We start from the raw sequence: 24,693 nt of genomic DNA, 5'->3' as shown, positions 1-24,693 counted from the left end.
ATCCCTATTTCTACCAAATATATTGGTCGGATGTGGGTGATAAAGTTAGTTCGTTTTGTCGGGATATTTTTCACTCAAAAATCATTCCTCCTGAGCTTAACAAAACTCTTCTATGCCTTATTCCCAAGGTAAAGCATCCTACAAAATTCAGCAATTTAGACCTATTAGCCTCTGCAATACTGTTTATAAAATTATTACAAAGATAATTGTTAACTGACTTAAGCCTATTATTAGTAAAATTATAGGACCTACACAATCTAGTTTTCAACAAGGCAAGCGAGCTTGTGATAATGCTATAATAGTGCAGGAATCGATTAATTATCTAGCCAGAACCGAGAGGCAAACACCCTTCTATATTATTAAAACTTGATTTAGAAAAGGCCTTTGATAGACTTGAATGGTCTTTTATAAGATGTGCTCTTTATTTCTTTAATATACCTCCTCCTATGATCTCCTTAATTATGTCTTGTGTAACAACCACCTCAATCTCTATATTAATTAATGGCTCAAAAATCAAATACTTTACACCTACAAGAGCCATTCGTCAAGCCGATCCTCTATCACCTTATTTATTTATTATGTGCATGGAACTATTATCACGTAACATTTCCCTCTCAGTAAATTATTTAAATTGAAAACCACTCAAACTGTCCAATAAAGGCCCTCCTCTATCTCATCTTTTCTTCGCAGACGATATTATTTTGTTCTCTAAAATTACTGAAAAAAGTTATCATGCAATCATAGATGTGTTAAATGATATTTGTAATCATTCTGGACAAAAAATCAATTTTGAAAAATCAACTCTTCTTCTCCAAAAATTGTAGCTCTGTTGATAAGGATTTTGTTATTACTTCTTTTAATATTAAAGAAGGTACCTCTTTTGGCAAGTACTTGGGATTTCCTATGTTCCAGGCTAGACCTAAAATGCTGATTTCCAATTCCTCCTTGACAATTTTAAAAATAAATTAGCAGGATGGAAATCAAAGTTTCTTACATTAGCAGGAAGAGCCACATTAATAAAATCTACTCTTAATCAATTACCAAATCACATTATGCAATACATACACATTCCGACATATATCCTTAATAAAATGGATCAATACCAAAGGAACTTTTTGTAGGGTACTACATTAGAAAGAAAGAAATTACACCTTGTTAATTGGAAAGATGTTACCAGAATTAAGAAGGAAGAAGGCTTAGGGATTCAAAAATTATGACAAAAGAATAATTCCTTGCTAGCAAGCCTAGCTTGGAGATTATTTCAAGAACCACATGCTATGTGGGCTAATGTCCTTCTAAAGAAATATCTTCATACTTCTCCTACCAATATACACTTGTAAGCACGTGATTTTTGACCCTCCCCGAGAATTTTCACATTTTTAGCATGAATATGTGAAATTGGGTCTAGTATAGCTATTTTAACTATTTTTATTTTATTTCGTTGCAAAAAGAAAATTTCAAAAATATATAATATAAATTTTAGTTTATGTATCTCTCATAAACTTGAAAAATACAAAAATTGTACTTTATTTTGGTGCTTTATATAAATTCGAAAATTACAAAAAATATAGTTCTATTAATGTTTGCAGTCATTATGATTTTGAAAAATGCAAAAATATTACTTCATATTTTTGTCTTTATCAAAAAACGAAAATTACAAAAAAATAGTTTTATTAATATTTTATAGTTTTGAAAAAAGTACAAAAATATTACTTCATATTTTATCTTAATATTTACGAAAATTACAAAAATAGTTTTATCAATATTTTGTAGCTATTTTAAATCCTTAAAAAAAAATTTAAAAATATATAGTTTTGTTGGAATACTAGTCTTATTTTTGATAGTTATTTTGCTTACATAGGACTAGTTAAGCAACGTTTTCCTATTTCTCGGGTCCGGGCAAAAGAATAATATTCGGGTTCAAACTACCCGGTTTTAGGCCTAATTTCGGACCTAACCCATAATAAACCGTGTCCAGGACACGTGGGGAACCCCACCACGCGTGGGGGACATATGCCTTGAACCCCACAACGCGTGAGCTCATTTTTCTGGGTAGAGACTATACAAATACACGGACTAACACATTTGACAGGGGGGACTTTGAAAATTTTGGCAAAAAATACTGTTCATCTTCTTCTTTGAGAAGAAGAAGCAAAAACCCCAAACCATCGTGAAAAAAAAAAGAACCACCCCCCCTCCCCCCAACCTTAGCGCCGTTTGACACCATTTCCACATTTCGCTCTCAGCAGAGAAACAAAAAATACATACAAATTTCACCTTTCCTTAGATCTGTACACACATACTGAACTACATATTTGTCCATTTAGACTCACGCGTAGAGGGATCCATAGAAAGGATGTGAAGTTGACTCCGGCAAATGAATCTCAAAAGCGAAGCGTTTCAACTTGAGATCTAAAAAAGAGAAAGCCGAGGAGCACAAAAATTTGTTAAAAAAAAATGACTTCGAAGAGCTATTGAGTTTGGTTGATTTGGCTATACAGTAGCCGGGTTTTCAAAGTTGCATCGAGTTTTTGGAGGGCTATTTTATCGCTGACTACTTGCTTGGACTGCAGCTGGGTTTCTTCCTCTTTCATCACTATATTGCTACTTGTTTTATTCCCTAAGAGATCGATAGACAGCTTTGTAGTATATAAATGATGGATCTGCTATTAGTTCTGTAAATGGCTTAGTACAGGTACGTACGTGTGGCTTCAATTTTCTCTTCCTTTTCTTTTCTTTGTTATCTTTTGCAACCTCATTTCCATTGTCTTTTCCCCCAATCTTTATATAGTTTTGTATGGTATTTGTTTGAAATATTAAATGAAAATAAAAAAAGAGCTCGTGAATTAGGAGATTTCAAGAGTTACCAAATTAGAAATGGAATTGGAAAGCAGCATATCTTTAAATATATATATGTATAATGTACCCGTCCTTTACCTTTATTACTTATCCATTAGCACTTGGATTTTATGCTTGGAATTGGGATATTATCATTTTATGAAACAGTATAATTTCAACTACCATCAATTGTTAATTTTCTCTATAAAAGAACGTTGTTTCACTTCAAATAGGCATCTGACAACAAGCTTATTGTAAGAGCTTGAGTTCTGCTATGAAGATTGTTGAGGATTATGAAAAATTGAAGGTGTTGTTTGGAGAAATAAGTGAAGATTTGGCATATATAAATCCGCTTGTTATCAAATGCACATGTACAAGTTTTTTTTTAATTATGTTATCAAAATAATGACATGGTATAGTCTACTGGTTCAGTTCTTCTTTTATGAGTAATTTAATAAAGTCCATGTGATTAGCAATAGATCTGACATGAAGTTAAAGATGACTTGTTAATAATCCTAATAGTTGCATCTCACGCCTCTTCCACAAACAACTTTCCATACTTCACATGGCCCTCATTTAATAACTTTTAATCCTTAGAAATCGAGGCGCGCCATTTAGCAAATTTCTTATGGCCCTCGCAAAGTTAAAAACGCGTAGTTGTTTTAGGCGCGTTATTTTAATAATATTACCTTCCTAAACTCGGGTGTGCATTTCATGTGACCCAAATCCAAATCTCAACAACGTTAAATCAAATATGTCGCGGACCGCGGGTACATTTCATGTGGCGTGGTTCAAAGACATGTTTTAGATAACGTTGAATCTTCCTAAAATTAATTATAAGCGGTTAATAAGTTAAAATGCACATAGGTTTAAACATGTATTAAAATCAGATAATGGACCATTTATAACAGTTGAGCGACCGTGCTAGAACCACGGAACTCGGGAATGCCTAACACCTTCTCCCGGGTTAACAGAATTCCTTATCCGGATTTCTGGTACGCAGAATGTAATATGGAGTCATTCTTTTCCTCGATTCGGGATTAAAATTGGTGACTTGGGACACCCTAAATCTCCCAAGTGGCGACTCTGAAATAATTAAACAAATCCCGTTTCGATTGTCCTTTAATTGGAAAAAACTCCCCCTGCGCCCCCGCGGGTGCGGAAAAAGGAGGTGTGACAACCACATTGTAAATTACCATTATGTCATTTAAGGCTGACATCATTGTCAGCAGGGCATAAAATGGAGCATAGGCAATGGCTCATATATTAAGTTTTGGGAAGACCCTTGGATTGGACCAGACACAACAATTAGATCACAAATATATGGTCCTTTACCACTACGCCAACAGAATATTAATGTGGCTTCTTTTATTAATAATAATGAATGGAATTTGGATAAAATATCTTTTGATTTACCGATTAACATTATTAGAATAATTCAAGCAATCTACATTTCTAAAGGCAGTAACAAAATTGACAATATTTTCTGGAGGTTAACTTCTATGGGAAAGTTCACTACAAAATCCATGTACAATAGCTTGGATACCAATCAGGATATGTGTTTTAATAATTCAATAAAGTATAGCTGGATATGAACACTTCCAATCATACCAAAAATTAAAGGGTTTCTTTGGATTCTCCAAAGAAGATGATTACCTACCAAAGCATACCTTAAACATATTAACTTGATTCAAGATGCTACTTGTCAATTTTGCCATCAATAGGATGAAACAATCGCCCACTTATTTCTAGAATGTGCAAACGTAAGAGCTTTTTGGAATGAGTTGGGTATTTGAAACTACATTAACTCTAAATGCGATATACCAATAATAGTAACTGGGTGCATGATCTCATACATTGCAAGGAGTTGCATTTTCCTTATCATATTAACCCAAAAACATACTTGCCTTTTTGCTTATGGAATATTTGGTTAGCACGCAATAACAACTGTTACAATCATAATCCATCACCTGCTTCGACGAAATTAACTACACAACAAGCAGCCTAATACACTTATCTTGTAGCCAAGAAGCATACATGTATTAAAAAGAGGCAACAAAATCAAAAATGGAAACCTCCAAAATAGTTTTACTTCAAACTTAACACTGATGGAGCACATACAATGAATAAAGTTGGGATAGGAGGGCTTATACGAAATTCTAAGGCTAAATGGATATTGGAATTTTCAGGGGCAGTCCCAAGAGATTCAATAATTTCTTTTGAATTACGTGCATTGTTGCAGGGACTGCAATTAGCTTATTCAAATAACCTTATTCCACTGGAGGTGGAAGTGGACTCTCAAGATCTTATAACAACTCTTTACTCAAACAATGTCTCACATAATAATTTGGCTACTGATTGCAGGTACTTCCTGGACAGGTTAGGTAAACCTGTAGTACTGCATGCGTACAGAGAACAGAATACGATTGCAGATAAATTAGCAAAGGTAGGCTGCAATTTTGCAAACTACTCAACAGTGCATGTTTTGAATATTAGCCCAGACTATGCTTGCAGAGTTTTTGAACATGATAAGAGTGCAGTTCTGGAATAAAATGAGAGTGCAGTGCAAGAACTTGTTTTGAAACACTATAAGCCTCACTCTGAAAACCTTAATATTGTAAATAGGTATTGTAATAGTAGCTTGACGGATAGTAGTATTGGTATTAGCTTTTATAATCCTTTAGCACCAACAGTTGGTGCAATATCATGTAACGAGCTGCAAGATATGTAGTCATTCTCTGTACGCAATGTTTAATATTTATACATATCTATCCTTTAAACCAAAAAAAAAAAAAAATAGTACACCATTGTACAAAGAGAATGAGATATGTCTTAAGGACATAAAAAAATCACATATCCATTTCCATTCATATATCTGATAACAGTGAGAAATTCAAGGATTTGGAGGAATTCAAACTTATGATATTCTATAGCATTTTCAACGTTTCAAGACCCAGGATTTCAGAGCACTAATTAACGTGAGATTTTGCAATATTAAGGGAGTATGGTATAATTTTTCTTAAAGAATTGACTCAGGTATGTTAAGGCTAATCCTTTTTTCTTTTGGCATGATCCAAGTAACGATACATAAATATGATGATATTCCATAAGTAGTGCTATTCTTAGCAGTTAAGAATGTCTATATTATTCATATCCGATTTTGATGTGATATCGTAAACATATGTAGAACAAACCAATGTTCCTGAAACATGTATAATATTTTGAATACCAATTTAGTGATTGCACCTTTATATGGTCTTTTACTTGCTTTTGTATCAAGTTAATCTAATCTCTTTTGAAATTAGTTAGATGTGATATGATAATAGCCCTATTTTTCTCTGCCTTTCAAGTTAAATTAAAAGGTTGATCGATTAAATACTTCACAGACTTGCCGTTTCAGTCCAAAGCTATTGTTGATTTTGTTGTCGAGAAGTCTAGGATCGTATTCTACGAGAAATGTGAGCTGAAATTTAAGAGCTACATTTATCTTATGCTTTGGGTAGTTTAGAGATACCACAGCAGTTATATATTTACCACTGTGCTACAACCGGTTGAGCATTCATGCATATTCATTTACCACTGTGCTACGACCGGTTGAGCATTCATGCATATTCATTTACCACCGTGCTACGACCGGTTGGGCAGTTATGAATAATTATTTACCACCGGTTGGGAAGTTATATATTTACCACCGGTTGGGCAGTTATATATTTACCACCGTACGACGGGTGGTCGGGCAGTTACCACTGATCAGTTGGGCAGTTAATGCCATGAGAATGATGTAATCAGAATTACTATACCGTAGTTTTAATTTATATATATGAATGGGTTTTATTCTACATGTTACGGCCCTCAGCGGCAAGTCAGAAGTCATAAGTTGACTCTTATCTCTCCCCGAGATAGTATCATATTATTATTACATTTCATTTCTACCTTACATACTCGGTACATTCTTCGTACTGACGTACCTTTTCCTGGGACGTTGTGTTTCATGCCACGGAGGTGTAGATAGGCGAGGTGAGGACCATCCACTGTAGGCTTCCTCCAGATATCAGTTTTTGGTTGGTGAGATCCACATCTTCCTAGAGTATTGCCCAGTCACGTTCTATATATGTTACTTTGTTTTATGAAGATGTCGGGACCCTGTCCCGACTTATATATTATGATCATGTTTTCTTAGAGGTTTTGCAGACAGTGTCTTGTGTATAGTTTTAGGTATGACATGACAACGGGCTTGTCGGCCCCTATGTATCTATATAAATCTTTTTTTGGATTAGTTATGTGAGTTAAGTTCTAATATTGTCGATTATATATATAGAGATATGGCCAATCATGGCCCGTGATGAGTCTTATAGAAAACAAAATACGTGGCGCTTGGTTGAGTAGGCACTGGGTGCCAGTCGTGGCCCTCTAATTTGGGTCGTGATAAAAGTGGTATCAGAGCAGTTCTGTCCTAGGGTTTTCTGCAAGTCGTGTCTATTAGAGTCCTGTTTATAAATGTGTTGTGTACAATAAACAGGAAACTACAAGGCATTTAGGGACCAGTTACCCTTCCTTCTTGATATTAGATCGTGCAATAGAGCAGAGTCGTAGGGAATAAAGCCCTTGACTTATGACTTGTTTTATATATACAACGATGCTTATGACCAGGAAAGCTACAGCTAGTTAAAAGGGTAAAACAATGGCAGATGAGGGCATGAGTAGAACACCAATGTCTATTAAGGGCCAGAGTGAGACCTCCGAAGGGAAGTGTGACACCCTCGCATAGTTTTTCGATTTTGCCAGCACCCTAGGAGATGCGGGGGAACCCAGTACCTCCACCTGTTGCTCATGATGAGGATGTGGATATGCAGAGTGCAGTACGGTTGTTGACTAGATTGGTAGCCGCTCAGGCTTAGCGCCAGGTAGGTATAGGTGTTGGTTACATTGACAGGGCTATTAGCGTGAGAGTTCGAGACTTCATCAACCTGGTTCCTCTAGTGTTTATTGGATCCAACAAGGATGAGGACCCGCAAAACTTTATTGATAGGATGTATAGGACTTTGAGGGTGATGCATGCATCAGACACTGAGTCAGTAGAGTTGGCCTCTTACCGATTGCGGGATGTTGCAGTTCAGTGGTATGAAACTTGGGAATTGTCTAGAGGGACAAATGCATCTCCAGGGGTATGAGAAGAGTTCTCATGGGCTTTTTTGCGTCATTACTTGCTAGAAGAGATTCGTCAAGCGAGGGTAGACAGGTTCTTGGCTCTCAAACTCAAACTGGGGAATATGAGTCTGCGGGAGTATAGTCTCCAGTTTGATTCCTTGGCGAGGTATGCCCCCTCAATTCTGGCTGAAATGAGTGACCGAGTGCATCGGTTTGTGGTAGGACTTGGGCCGCACCTGATTAATGAATTCTCCAGGCCGCTCTGCTCGATGGTATGAATATTTCTTGCATCCAAGCTTATGCTTAGAATTTTGAGGATCGGAAACGACAACAATATGAGAATCGTGATGAGGGTCAACGTAAGAAGGCCAGGTCTGCTAGGCAACCTGAGGATTTTCCGGGCGATCCTATGTCACCAAATCCTATTGGAAGTGTCCGAAAGTTGCAGAAGCCGTATTATGAGGGATCTGTCTTTTCTGAATCAGGTCAGGGCTCGAGAATTTTGGGTTTTTAGAATCGGAGGGATTCAGCGCAGATGAGGGCGCCTCCTCCGCGGTGCAGTCAATATGATAGAGCTCATTCTAGACAATGTCGTCAGGGATCTAATGTATGTTATACATGTGGAGACCCTAGTCATTATATGAGAGATTGTCCTATGAATGACATAAGCGGAATGGTTCAACTATATCTATAACAGTCTCTTCCTCTTCAGTACGCCCTTAAGAGCGAGGTCCTCAGTCATCAGCTGGTAGAGGTAGAGGCAGGGGTCGAGCATCTAGCTCCGGCGGTAGTCAGAACCGCATATATGCTTTGGCAGGTCGTCAGGACCCAGAGGCTACACCAGATGACATGTCGGGTATTGTGACTATGGGTAATGTTCGATCTCATTAACGCAAATTGTTTAGTTAATATGATTAGTATAAGAGTAAGTTGGTATTACGTCTCAAGGGCTAAAGGAAACCAAGGCTAGCTTGAAAGCAAAGTATAAACTCAGTTATTAAGATTACAACTAGTATGTGTCAGCTCCCAGAAGATAGATTAACAGAATCGTAGGTGACGAATGGATTAGGAAGTATTTTTAGGGTGGGACGACATCCTGACCCCGTGAGAGCCTGGTAATCGTTTCATTGGAGTATAGCCCGGGAATATATATACATTTATAATTCATGAGTATGTATGTACATCTTGCAAGTTTAAACATTCAAGGACGAATGTTCTAAAGGGGGGAAGGATGTTACATCCTGTACTTTAATATTAGGATAAGTTGTAGTAACCCATATGAGCTTGAAGAGATTAAGACTATTCATGAGGTTATAAAGGATTTGTGATTATGTCATTATAAGGCCCCGTAAATTTAACAACCTTGATACCGTTATATATATATAATGATATGTAATTTTTAGTGGAATATTTTTGAAAAACAGTTTGCAAAAAAAATTATATAGTTATTGATATTACTACTTTCAATTATACACATAATATGAGAAAGCTTATGAGAATTTCTTTATTGTAAAGATAGAAATTATTTTCTCACAAGAAAAGAATGTTACCTTTTTACCATTTTAAGGATTAAGCATACAAATATTTTTACTCTTTATATGAGATTAGAAAAAAAATAGAATTTGAAATATATATAACCTAGGCTCTGATACCAACTTGTCACGACCCCAAATACCAGTCGTGATGGTGCCTATCACATTACTAGGCAAGCCAACTCATTCATCTAATCACAATCCTTTTTCCTTACAGTAAGCCATTTTCTAACACAGGTTTTTAAATACCAAATTTTCATAATAAGCGTTTAAAACACAATAGATATGCGGAAAGTCAAAATAACAATACAACTACACAACCCCAACATGATCTGGTGTCATAAGTCTAGAGCCTCTAATATAAGTCTGAATACCTACTACATCAATAATCTAGAAAAATACGGAAAAATAATAAGATAGGAGGGAGAGAACATTGCCGCGGATGTCATGCAGCTACCTCGAAGTCTTCGTCAAATACTGAAACCGTTGAAAGCCCTCACTCGGCTGCCCGGGCACCTGGATCTGCACACAAGGTGTAGGGAGTAACGTGAGTACGCCAACTCAGTAAGTAACAAGAGTAAATAAGGACTGAAAGCAGTGACGAGCAGTTCAAAAATACATAACTGGATAATCAACTGAATATCAAGTCATTTTTACAGTTTAAAATCAGTTTTTGTTATAAAATCACATTTCCAGTTTAAACATTTGGAATCAAATACTTAGCGGTATATCAAATAGAGGCTTATTTAAAAGAAAAGTAAAATCGGTGAAAACATCATAACAAGGCCTCTCGGGCAAGGAATCACTCAGAATATGGCCCCTCGGGCAGCCTCTATGTCACTCATGACTCGACTCTCGTCACATAGTACCCACTCTCAGCACTCTCATTAGTATCTCATAATAATAGAAATCATAGTAATTGCTGCGACGTGTAGCCTGATCCATATATAATAGTCGACTACGCTCACTGGGGGTGTGTAGACTCCGGAGGGGCTTCTACAGCCCAAGCGTCATATCGTTGCGGCGTGCAGCCCGATCCAATATATATATATATCACTGCGGCATGCAGTCCGATCCATATAAGTATTGCTGCGGCGTGCAGCCCGATCCATAACTCACATATATATATAATTATCCTCACAATTGGGTTCTTAACCACTCTCGGTCTTTAACCTCACAGCCTCTCGGGCACAACAATAGAAATTAAGGAACTCAGCCCAAACAGTCCTCACAATTGGGAGTAGAATAATAAAACCAGTTTTAAACATTTAAGCAGGTAAAACATGACTGAGGATTTTGCTTCTAACAAGTAAAGTGAGGAAAAATAGTCAAAATGCCCCTAAGGGTTTCTACAGGTCGGCACAAGGCTCCAAACATGGCATACAACCCATAATGCAATATAAATATCCAAAATATGGGATAACATAATATTTTCAAATCAAATGCGTGGCTTAATAGTCGATACGGGATGGACCAAGTCACAATCCCTACCGGTGCGCGCCCACACGCTCGTCACCTAGCATGTGCGCCACCGCTTTTATCAAAACAAGTCAAATACCGGGGTTTTGTACCCTTAGTTCCAGATTTACAATGGTTACTTACCTCAAACCGGTGAAAATACTACTCCGCGATGCCTTTGCCCCTCGAATTGGCCTCCACGCATGTCGAATCTATCCAAAATCAGAACGAGGACGTCAAAATATGCCAAGGGAACGAAACCCAAGCGAAAACAATCAATAAATGGCATAAATCCCGAAATTACCAAAACCCGACCACATCTCGAAATTCATAAATTTTTACACCAACAGATTCCTCGTCTCCCCACGAGTCTATGCATATCAAAAACACTAAAATCAGAGTCCAAATGACCCTTCAAATCCTCCTTTAAAGGTCTCTTAAACTCAAGCCTTAATCCTCCATTTTTAGCCCTTTAATTCCTTTAATTACAGCCTTAATCCATGAAATACTACCATAGAAATGTGTTTTAGGTCCAAAATCCTTACCTTAACGAAGTTTCCTTGATTTCTCTCTTCAAAATCGCCCAAAGCTCCCAATTTCGAGTTTAAAAATAGTTAAACCTTTCAAAAATCGCGAAGGAACAAATATATACATTCTGCCCAGTCCTTTTTGCATCTGCGGTCCCACAACCGCTTTTGTGGTACCGCATTTGTGGTCATTCATCCGCTTTTGCGAAATCACTTAAAAGGCCCAAATTCGCATCTGCGGTAAATCTTCCGCACCTGCGACTTCGCAGATGCGGCCTTGCAACCGCATCTGCGACTCCTGACGAATCCCTTCAAAAATCGCTTTTGCGGTTCCTCTTCCGCACGTGCGGCGCCGCACCTGCGGTCCTCAACCGCAGGTGCGAAAACACCAGAAGCAGCAAAGTTTCTGCAATTTCACAAGTCTCAAACCTTCCCGTTAACCCTCCGAAATCACCCCGAGGCCCCCGGGACCTCAACCAAAAGAACTAACATATCCTAATACCTTATTCAAACTTTCTCCAATCATCAAAACACCTCAAACAATATCAAATCACACAAAACACATCGGATTCAAGCCAAACTTTCCAAAATCTTCCAATTTCCGCTTACGATCAAAAACCCAACCAAACCACGTCCGAATGACCTGAAATTTTGCGCACACATCCCAAATGACACAACGGAACTACTGCAACTCTCGGAATTCTATTCCGGCCCCTATATCAAAATCTCACCGACCAACTGGAAATCGCCAAAATATCAACTTCGCTAATTCAAGCCTAAATCTTATCTAAACCTCCAAAACTCATTCTGATCACGCTCCTAAGTCCCAAATTACCTCCCGAAGCTAACCGAACCATCAGAACTCAAATCCGAGCCCTCTAAAACATAAGTCAACATCTGGTTGACTTTTCCAACTTAGACTTCCTTAAAAGAGACTAAGTGTCTCAAACCTTACCAAAATCATTCCAGACTCGATCCGACCAACCCGATACCACAAAACACGGATAATGAAGCATAAAGAAGCAGAAATGGGGGAAATGGAGCGGTAACTCATGAGACGACTGGTCGGGTCGTCACATATGTATTGATTTTATATGGTACCACATGACCATGATAATAGGGTATATATATAAAATATATTAAAAATGAGTAGTATTTTAAGTAATTTGAGATAATTCTTAATTATGCAGGTAATTGATTAATTATCGGATAACGAAATATTACCTAGTTAATTGATGAATTATAAAAAAAGATTAAGAATCCCCGTGGCAGCACCACCCTAATCCTAGGAATGACTCATATGTCATTAGTCTAGGTGGCAACTTATCCTATGACTTTACAAAGAGAATGATATGTCTTAAAGGTAATTGTCCTATGACCCATACGTAAATAGTACACCATTTTAAAAAGAGAATGAGATATGTCTTAAGGACATAAGAAAATCATATATCCATTTCCATTCATATATCTGATAACAGTGAGAAATTCAAGGATTTGGAGGAATTCAAACTTATGCTACTATAGCATTTTCAACGTTTCAAGACCCAGGATTTCAGAGCACTAATTAACGGGAGATTTTGCAATATTAAAGGAGTACGGTATAATCTTTTTCAAAGAATCGACTCAGGTATATTAAGGCAAATCCTTCTTTCTTTTGTCATGATCCAAGTAACAATACATAAATGTGATAATATTCCATAAGTAGTAATATTCTTAGCAGTTAAAGATGTCTATATTATTCATATCCGATTTTAATGTGATACCGTGAACATATGTAGAACAAACCGATGTTCCTGAAACATGTACAATATTTTGAATACCAATTAAATGATTGCACCTTTATATGGTCTTTTACTTGCTTTTGCATCAAGTTAATCTAATCTTTTTTAAAGTTAGTTAGATGTGATATGATAATAGCCCTATTTTTCTCTGAATTTCAAGTTAAATTAAAAGGTTGATGGATTAAATACTTCACAGACTTGCTATTTCAGTCCAAAGCTATTGTTGATTTTGTTGTCGAGAAGTCTAGGATCGTATTATACGAGAAATATGAGCTGAAATTTAAGAGCTACATTTATCTTATGCTTTGGGTAGTTTAGAGATACCACAGCTTAGGTATTCATGCACATTTATTTACCACCGTGCTACGGCCAGTTGGGCAGACATGCATTTACCACCGGGCTATGGCCGGTTGGGCAGTTACCACCGGTTGGGCAGTTATATATTTACCACCGTGCGACGGGCGGTCAGGCAGTTACCACTGATCAGTTGAGCAGTTATTTCCACGAGAATGATGTAATCAAAACTACTATACCGTAGTTTTATTTATATATACGAATGGGTTTTATTCTACATGTTACTGCCATCAACGGCAAGTCAGAAGTCATAAGTTGACTCTTATCTCTCCCCGAGATAGTATCTTATTATTATTACGTTTCATTTCTGCGTTACATACTCGGTACATTCTTCGTACTGACATCCCTTTTCCTGGGGCGCTGTGTTTCATGCCACGGAAGTGTAGATAGGCGAGGTGAGGACCATCCACTGTAGGCTGCCTCCAGATATCAGCTTTTGGTTGGTGAGCTCCACATCTTCCTAGAGTATTGTCGAGTCGCGTTCTATATATGTTACTTTGTTTTATGAAGATGTCAGGACCCTGTCCCGACTTATATATTATGATCATGTTTTCTTAGAGGTTTTGCAGACAGTGTCATGTGTATAGTTTTAGGTATGATATGTCAACGGTCTTGTCGGCCCCTATGTATCTATATAAATCTTTTCTTGGATTAGTTATGTGAGTTAAGTTCTAATATTGTCGATTATATATATAGAGATATGGCCAATCATGGCCCGTGATGAGTCTTATAAAAAAATATGTGGCTCTCGGTTGAGTAGGCACTGGGTGCCAGTCGTGGCCCTCTGATTTGGGTCGTGACATAATGATTGTCAATTGTTCCATGATGCCTTCAGGAATAAATTCTGGATTTAAGGTAAGTATTTTACCTTAATTTTCTCTTTTAAATTCTTAAAATTCTATAATTTGATTTTAAATACAAGAAAAGACAATAAATTTTGATTATAATTCTAATAGAGTTTCTAAGAAATTATAATCACCCGAGGTTATAAAATTTCTATGTCTTGCCATGATCAAATTCATGTATGATTGTAAGCACAAGAAGTGAAAACGCGTTCCATTGAATTTGTTTCATTCTCATTCCTTTAAGAGAATGTGATAGCAGTATACGATAAGTCTGAAAGAAGATAAAATTATTACCATGAATGTATCAATAGATGTGTACGTGGCAATAACTGAAATTATAATTGTCATCATTGTGGTAATGAGAATAATAAGGATTCTCAAAATAATTCTTCACTCTGTGAAATTAATGTTTGTCATCGAGTTGACATACATTTCGTAAAGCACATATAGATGACTGTGATCCATTCATGATGTGAATGTGACAACATGTGATTTATGAATACATATTCATTCTTTGAAGAATATGAACGTGCTAGTGCTAGTGAATATGCCACACTCACCTCTAGAAGGAGGTCTCTAGAAGGAGGTTTGCAATGATATAAGAAAATAATGTCATTATTATGGCATGAATAGTCATTGGTCATATACCTACTGTGCGCCAAATTTTTTGGTAATGTGATTATTAAAGAATAACAGTAATGCAAAAAACAAATCTTGCATATAACTTTAAACATGACTATAATGGTATAACTTTTTCTTTGAAAGAGACATTCATCATATAAATGTTGATGAATATGGTGTAGTATCAAATTAATTGAGATTTCTGAAAGAGCCAATAATTACTATTTTGGAGGAATAAAATTAATTATCAATAAGGCATTGTATTGTAGTAAGTCTCAAAGAAATTTATTGAGTTTCTAAAGTATTTGCTAAAGTAGTTGGTTATATTGAGACTATAAATAATCAGAAGATTTAATATCTTTATATTACTATAACTGTAGCGGGGTAATATGTATATGAAAACTACCCACTTTATTGCCTGATTTTTATTACATAAATAAAAAATATGATGACGTAATAAACTAGAAGTTTATTGATAAAAGAACCTATATCGTAATAAACTTAAAGTTTATTGATAATTGCACAAGTCATGGTGTAAATCCAAAATTTATCAATATTAAAAATTTATCCAGTTGGCTTAATTAGTTTAGCCGTATCAATTTATGTATGATGTGCAAAAATAAAAGAGAATTCACATGAGTAAATATTAAAGAACTAGAAAGTTCTGTATGAATTCTTTTGTATTGTTTGTTCTCATTAATTAATAAACCAACTAAAATTGGGACCGAATCCCATGAATGCTGGAAATATTAAAGGTGAATATGAGCACATTCACCTACCATGTATACCACATAAGATGCATCTATGAGATTGTTACATGTGTGATTATTATTAACCTGCAACCTGGTGTTTGCGAGGTAACTGCTCAATAATTTAATTTAGAGCATAATTTCCAGATTTTCTATTCAAGATAGTTCATATTGATAAGTTGGTTTACATCACATTTGATTTAGCAAAAAAATTTATTGAGTGCCTCCGCTTAATAGCTAAATTATTGCTTATGAGAACAAAGTTATCTATATCAGTTTGATTTGTACGAAAGTATATTACATTCTCCTCTCACAAGTGGTTGAGGGTCAGGAATCAAATAGTTCTATCTTATTATTATTATTGCGGTGCATATTTTGATTAACATCATAATACACAAAGGTGAGTTTCCAAAGTTGAGGAAGCAAGTTAGTTTTTCTAACATGAGTGAGAGATAGGATAAACAATTGAGAAAAAGTTACGTGGAATGAATTATCATTTTTACATCTAAATCCTCGAGTAAGATAATATGAACTTGAGGTTCATAAAAAGATAATTCATCTACAATATATTGCAAAGCATGTCAGACATATTTGTTGACCCAAAGAAAGTAACTATATTCTTATTGCAAATGCTCCTATTGGAATAAGTCCTAGAAGGACAAAGTCTGGTATGCTTAAAGCGTATAGACAAATCATCAAAATGATTATAATAAGGAGGCAAGTGATCAAGAAGATCACATAATGCTTCATAAAACCTCAGGAGAGGTTCAACTACCTAAAAATATGAATGAAGAGATCTCTATGTCATGTCTTTATGAATAAACATGTGTACTCTTTTTATTTCTCTAGAATTTTTTTGCCACTGAGTTTTATTTTAGTTAAGGTTTTAACGAGGTACATTATCTGTTGAATAGACATTCAAGGGGGAGTGTTATAAATAAAATTGTATTTAAGGTGAATGTCTATATTTTAGGGATTATTACTTGGTGGCTAAGTCACTTTTTTCCTATAAATAGAGGGCTTCTATTGCATTGTAAATTATCTCAAATCAATAAGACTTCTCTCCCTACTTTTCTATGTCATACTCTTCTTCTATTTTATAATAATTTTTAGTTATTCAATTCCATTTGGAAATTTGAACGGCATGCTGTTGTCATTTTGTTATTCATGGATATAAAAATTCAAGTTAGACACGTGATTGAAAGTTTTGCTGATATTTCGAGCTTTAAAGTTGAATTTTCAGTGACGTATGAGTTGAGAATATTGTAGTTCTAGTTATGATACTCTAATTTGGACTGAATATTATACTTGGTGAATTACAATAAGAGCCATTATGTAACAGCTTAACACGTTCTGTTATACCCGCCGTAGTATTAGACCATAGGCGGCTCAATGGTGTTGGAGGCCTAAAGAAGAGATAAATTGTAATGACCCGATCGATCGTTTTGAGCTTGTGCACTTTGCTCGCCAGTTCTCGGACATGACTAGCCCCGTGTGATGTATTATGGTTTATGTAAATCGTCGATTTTGGTTGTCAGGGTAATCGAGTGAATTTGAAAGAACAATCCTCAGTTTGAAGTTTAAAATTTAAAGGGGTTTGACCAAGATTTGACTTGTTAGTATATGATCTCGGATCGAAATTTTTATGAGTTGGTTAGCTCCGTTAGGTGATTTGGGACTTAGGAGCGTGATCGGAATGTGATTTGGAGGTCCGTAGAAGGTTTAGGCTTGAATTGGCGAAATTGGAATTTTGACGATATTCGGTTGATAAGTGAGATGTTGATATAGTGGTCGGAATGAAATTCCGGAAGTTACAGTAGGTCCATCGTGTCATTTGGGATGTATATGCAAAATTTCAGGTCATTCGGACGTGGTTTGGTATACTTTTTGATCGAAAGCGTAATTCGGAAGATTTTGGAAGCTTAGGCTTGAATCCGATGTATTTTGGGTGATTTTATGTTGTTTGAGGTGTTTTGAAGATTGGTACAAGTTTAAATGGTGGTACGTGACTTGTTTGTGCTTTTGGTTGAGGTCCCGGGGGCCTTGGGGTGATTCCGGATGGGTGACGGAAGAATTGGAATTGAGTTTTTCAGCTGAAGCATTTGGTTTCTGTCATTAGCTTAACACACCAGTAACCTCAATATACCATGATTCACCAATAATCACTGTATTCCTGGTTCAACTATAATCATAGTATACTAGGTATATCAAGAATATTATTGTCGCGCCCTCTTTTTATCGCGAAATCGGGTTTATGACATTTGGGAGGACAATTCGCTCCTTTTTGGGAATTGGGCTTGAATTGAAGAGTCGCCACCTAATGATTAAAGTGCATTAGGACACTAGGAAAGGGTTTGTTTTGGGTAACCAGAGATTGGGTAAGGGCTTGAAATTATCCCAAGGGGAAGGTGTTAGGCACCCCTCAGGATCAACTAGTGTGGTTCACGGCCAGATTATTGTTATGAATTTAGGTGCAAATAACACGTAAACAAATAAAGCTCAAATGAGAGGAGATTTTCACATAAGGGTTTATAAACAAATAAAGTTGGAAAGAACTAAAAGAAAACTGTTTTTTCTTAAAAAAGAGTTTGAAATCTTTAGAAGAAACAAAGAAACAAAGGGAAAGGGGAGTCCTAGGTTTATTAATAATATGGATCACCCCATATAATATCCGGTAATCACTCCTCAGTGAGGAGCTACACGTGATATTATCGCGTGGTCATCATATCCATATCTACCTTTTCCCACCCCGTTAAAGTATTAAAGCGCAGAATGGTCTCGTTTACTTATTGCATGCTATTACTCGCCCCAATCCTATCAGTCCTAGAGGTATTTAAGACTACTAATCCTAAAAGGGAGGGATATTAGGCTTATTTGTAGTTTCAAAGGTAGAATTCTAAGGCGACATACAAAACACATATAGCAAGTTGTGGGAGGCACATAACAAGTAAAAGGCTCAGATATACCTCTTTTGACAGAGAAACACATAATTTAGCATGTCTTGCACATACTGTTTAGGGTCTAATCAAAACTTAAAGGTTGATGCAGACTGATTTATTACATAGTTCAGATAAGAAGCCCGAATCAGGCCTGCCTGCTGGTTGCAACTAATAAAATCTGATTCAGTTTATAATTTTAGCCCTAAGCTTGCCTAGGTGTTGGACGATGATCCTATAGGCATGACATCTATTGATTTCAGAAACAATAAAGTGAACTGAATACATACTGATTTAAGAGAAGTCGTCAATCGTTAAAGAAAAACAAATTTTTGCAAAAGGTTATAGGTTCTGCAAATGGTGCATCATTATTACTGGTTTTAGACTTATAAGAGAGTGAAGTGATTCAGACTTGAGTAATAACTCCTATAGACATTCTTTCTATGTGTGTTGATTTTAAACCCCTTTTAACAGACATGGTAAAATGCAGAAACCCTATAAGCATGATATCTAGGTGCTGAATTTCATTTAAAGCTTATGAACATGATATCTAATTGCAGTTGATTGATTAAGACCTATAAACCTGATTGTCTGATGAGGAATGGATATACAAGATTCAGAAGGACCTATAGGCATATTTCTATACATAGAATTCAAATTTCCCGGTACCTATAGACATGATTTCTATATGAGAGGATACAAAATTCCTATAGACATGGTATCTATGTGAGAAATGCAGAAATCAGGAATATCTATAGGCATGATATCTATGTGAGAAATGCAGAAATACCTATAGGCAGGATATCTATGTGAGAAATACAGCAATACCTATAGGCAGGATATCTATGTGAGAATGCAGAATTTCAGAAGTACCTATAGGTAGGATATCTAACCTTTGCATACATAGTTACCCACCCTTTTTACTAACCATCCTCAAGAGTTTATTACAAATTATTACAGCCCAGAATGAAGTAAAAGAATACATCAGAGATTAAAAGGTACAACCAAAGAGAGCCTGATTCAGACTTCATGTCTGAAATATGAGGTAAACCAACTCCAAGAGATCATGATCCAAAGCCTTTCTCCCATTTGGATGTGTCAAAGTTCCCTAAGAACCTTAAAGGGGACTCCGGGCAATGCTCACACCCAAATGGATTACAACATTTGGACGGGTGCAGTGTGGAAAGGCCAGCCCTTAAGTGTCCAAGTTCAGAGGGAACTCAAGGTCCCAAGGCAAGGCTCACAAGAGGGGGGGCAGAACTTAAAGACTAAGAGAGAGTGCAAGTGCAGAAACAGAATTCTGAAAGAGGGAAAAGGGAAGGGAAATAGCTATAAATAAGTACACATACGGGTATAGGGGAATGGGATTCATAGCAGAAACAAAACAGAAAGAGAACAACATGCTAATTGAAATATTAAGCTCTACAGAAACAGTAAGTAGGCATAGATACACAAACTATAAATAAACACATTGTTGTGATGTTGAAGCTTAAATCAGGACATAACAATTTCAAAGAAACAAGTAGAAAAAAATAGTAGGTCTTGTAAACAGGCCACAGTGCAGACAAGAAGAGAGAATATTATCGTGTAAGTGTGAGTCAAGAAGACTGTCAATTGTGATGGTGTGTTTGTGAAAGAGTCGTGCATTTATAGTGTGAAAATCAGGCAGAAATAAGGTAAGAAAATAGTTAAGGAACTGAATATCAATTAAGAATCAATCACACAAGACTTCCTTTAATCAAGGAATTCAAATTCAAACGGGTAAAACTATTTAAGGAAAGAAATTAGCTAAGCACTTTGTGCAAAGTAGGCAATTAGGGGTAAATACATAAGAGAGTTATTTAAGGACAGAATTTGAAATACGCGGTTGTACAAATAAGGTAATAAAATTAATTAGTAGCCAGTAAATCAAAGGGTCTGAGATTTTGCAATTACTGGTCCATGAATGAATCGAGTCAGAAAAGATGAGAAAAGGTTTTTTAAACTTAAGTTGAATCACAAGGAAATCAGCAAACAATGGAAAGAAATCAATCAGACCTGCTCAGAAGGAAGTCTGAACTGGTCACAACTTTGAAAGACACTTTAGAGGGAAGTTCTTTATATATAAAAAGCATACAAACATGTTGAGTTGCAAGAAGATGTCATGCCTTTGCAAAAATCAGTAGGTAATGGTTGTCACATAAGTCAGCAATGCAGAAGAGAAATAGCATCCTGTAGCATACAAAAGGTGCAATGCAAAAGGTCTTAGAAGAGTTTAGCAAAAAGTCAGAATCATATGAAAACAAGGATGTCCAAACTCAGTTCAGAGACTCGAAATCGGTCTGAAAGAGTTAGGGTTTTTTTGAAATAAAACTCTAGTTCAAGCAAATCACATAGCCAAACTTGGAAGAACCCCCAAATTCTAGGGTTTCCACCGTTAATCGAGTGCAAAGATGAGAGGGCAAGTAGTTAAATCAAAACAAGTTCAGAGGTCTCAGAAAAGAACTGAAACTTCTAACATGTTTCTTTTAGCAGCAGAAACTCATGAGAAACATGATTGAAAAGTAACATGCAGAACACTATAGAAGAGCTCAAAGAAAATAGAGTAGAAGAAACTAATTCGAAACATAATGAGAAAATTGGTAAGAAGAGTAGGAGAAGCACACAAGAACACAATAGAGAAAATACAATAGAAAAAGCATACGAGAACACAGTATAGGAAAATACAGTAGAAGAAGTATACAAGAACACCGTAGAAGAACCATACAAGAACACAGTAGAAGCAAATACACATAAAAATTAAAAGAAAGTCAGAGAAACATTTAAATACTTTCAGAAAAACCCTAGGCCGGAAAAGAGATGATTTTGAAAGTAATTTTTTGAAAGAAAAGTCAGGAAAATCGTTTTAAAAACTTATGGAAGGCATGGATCTGGAACAGATCTAAGGAGATCAGAAAAACCTCGAAGGGTTAGGGTTTCAGAAGAACCTCAGTAGTGAGAAAGGCTTGGAAAGGTCACTGATCTGAGCCAGAGAAGTCAAAACTAGGCTCGAAGCAGGCATGGCTCGCCGGAGCAGGCCAGAGATGGCCATAGATCTTGAATCAAACGAATCCTGGACCAAGCTTCTTCGTGGTCAGGCCTTAAATCTTTAGAAATCAGGCGTGTGGGAGTCATAGGAGGCCGATGTAGAACTCCGATATCCTTGGAAGCCATGGATTCCGGTGGCTTTAGGGTGGAAGTGGTGAGAGGCGGCTAGGGTTTGAGAAGCTTCGAGAGAGTTTGAGAGAATGGGGGGGGGGGGGTGCGTTTCAGAGACGGCTAGATTAAGGTTGGGGGTGTTGGTAAATTAAAAAGGAAAGGGAGAATGTGAGTCGTTGATCTGTCAGATCAACGAATGGGATTTAAAGGGGGGCCAGGTGGGTTATTTTTAAAGGCCGTGGGTCAGGTAATTTTGGAATTGGTCTAGGCAATTGAAATTGAAATTGGGTTGGATTAGGGGTGCCAAATCTGGCCAAAATCGAAATAAAAACAGGCTAACATTTAAATAGCCATTTTCCCTTATTTATTTTATAACAAATAGTAAAATAATTTTTGGAAACAAATTAAAGGTACTAAATTTATTAATAAATATATAAATATTAGACTAAATATACTGGAGCCAATTTTATAATTATAAACGCAATTAAATATTAAAGTAGACTAATATTGCAATTATATGCAATTTAGCTTAAATAAATTTGTAAAAATGTGCAAAAATCATACTAGCTATATTTTAGTATAAATATGAGAATTAAATAAATGAATTACCAAAATGCCAATTTTGGGAACACTTATTGCGTTTTTTTGATAAAATAAGGCAATAAAATTGACTTTAAAATCTTTAAAAAATTGAGAAAAATAATAGGACCTTGGGACATACTTATATACGTGTATACATGCTATTTTGAAAGGTATTTTGCATATAAAAATATAGGAAAAATTTGGGTATCAACAGCTGCCCCTCTTTACCCGGGAAGGATGAAAGAGTTGTCGGGTAAAGATATGATGGCCAATTTTGATCGAATGAAGGGGGTTTGAAAAGGTTTGGCCACGCCTTGGCTTCTAAGCTGCCTATATATCCCTGATCTTACAAGAATCAGGCCATATGTAGTTCTGGATCCGTCGGCGGAATATGCCGATGGAGACTTTTCAAGAACGACCGCAATATTCAAGTCGGGATGAATGGTTAAGGTCTAATAGGGCCGCGGGAATTGGAGCGGAATCACTCCTGCCGAGATGGCCGTTGCTCGCCGGTTTACCTGCAAATAAGCAATACAAGCATTGTGCGTAAATTTAAACATGATGCAATTTCCCGTCGGACCATGAATGTTGTCTTTGGACGGTTAGGATGCCGTCCTCAGACCATGACGTCCTAGGCCATGAAGCATATAATAAAGGATTTGCATGCCATGAAATGATGCTCTCGGGCTATGAGAATGATGCCTCCGAACTATGATGCCTTTGAATAATGATATTCAAGAGATTAAAAGGGGTCCTCAGGCCATGACATGGTGTTCTCGGGCTATGAAAATGGTGCCTCCGAACAATGACGCCTTTGGACAATTTCGGCGATCTTTTAGCCCATAGAATGCAGTAGGTAGTGATCTTTCAGCCCATGAAATGCAATAAATTGCGATCTTTCAGCCATGCAAACGTAAAATAAAGCGGCGATATTTCAGCCATGCAAGTGTGAAGGTGGCGATCTTTCAGCCATGGAATGCAGTAGGCGGCGATCTTTCAGCCCATGAAATGCAATAAGTGACGATCTTTCAGCCATGCAAGTGTGAAATAGAGCGGCTATATTTCAGCCATGCAAGTGTGAAATAAAGTGGCAATCTTTCAGCCATGCAATGCAGGAAATACAGATGGAGATAGTGTTTAGTCTCGGAAGGCAGAATAGTAGCTTATGCAATGCAGAAAATGCAGATGGAGATAGTGCTTAGTCTCGGAAGGCAGAATAGTAGCCTTATGCAATGCAGGAAATGCAGATGGAGACAGTACTTAGTCTCGAAAGGCAGAATGGTAGCCTTATGCGATGCAGGAAATGCATATGGAGACATTGCTTAGTCTCGGAAGGCAGAATAGTAGCCTTATGCAATGTAGGAAATGCAGATGGAGACAGTGCTTAGTCTCGGAAGGCAGAATGGTAGCCTTATGCAATGCAGAGAATGCAGATGGAGGTAGAGTTTAACCTCGGAAGGCAGAATAATAGTCTTATGCAATGCAGAGAATGCAGATGGAGGTAGAGTTTAACCTCAGAAGGCAGAATGGTAGCCTTATGCAATGCAGAGAATACAGATGGAGGTAGAGTTTAACCTCGGAAGGCAGAATGGTAGCCTTATGCAAGAGATAAATGGTAATAGAGTTTTCTTAGCTAATGCAATATTATGGCCGCTGGGGATATCGTGTGCGGATAGCAACAGTGAATAGGTGTGACGGTTAGGAGAGTTGTATTCCTGATCAATATGAGTGTATAATGTATTTGATGATTTTTGCGACTCGGCTGCCTGCATATCGTAGGATATAAGTCTAATCTTTAGTTTTCTAGAATTAATGTTACTTTAGGTTTAGTATTCTTTTACCATAACCGAATACAATATCACTAATTAATATTAGCTTAGGACTAGTATTCTTTTACCAAAATTATCTGAGGATTAAAGCTTCTAGAGTAATAAAATCAAAACCATTTAAAATAAGGAGGAAGTGAACACTTTTATAAAAAAAAGTCAATATGCCACATTCTTTACACCAAAGATCTGCGCTCAGTCCATTCTTATTTGCTTTGGCGATGGACGCACTGACATACCATATTCAATGGGAGGTGCCTTGTTGTATGTTGTTCACTGATGATATAGTTCTCGCAAACGCGAAGGGTAAAACCCCTAT

The 24,693-nt window shown here is 36.7% G+C and overlaps 1 long non-coding RNA gene across 1 annotated transcript; it reads left to right on the top strand.

Moving 5' to 3' along the window:
* Positions 1–2,087: 2,087 nt before the first annotated feature.
* LOC107809881 (uncharacterized) lies at positions 2,088–5,599 on the top strand. Its single transcript, XR_001653512.2, has 2 exons — positions 2,088–2,695; positions 5,203–5,599. It is a non-coding gene; the product is annotated as an uncharacterized LOC107809881 (long non-coding RNA).
* The last annotated feature ends 19,094 nt before the right edge of the window (positions 5,600–24,693 follow it).

Source organism: Nicotiana tabacum, chromosome 11 (assembly GCF_000715075.1).
Source record: "Nicotiana tabacum cultivar K326 chromosome 11, ASM71507v2, whole genome shotgun sequence".
Lineage (NCBI taxonomy): Eukaryota > Viridiplantae > Streptophyta > Magnoliopsida > Solanales > Solanaceae > Nicotiana > Nicotiana tabacum.
This window is presented reverse-complemented; position numbering and strand designations above follow the sequence as displayed.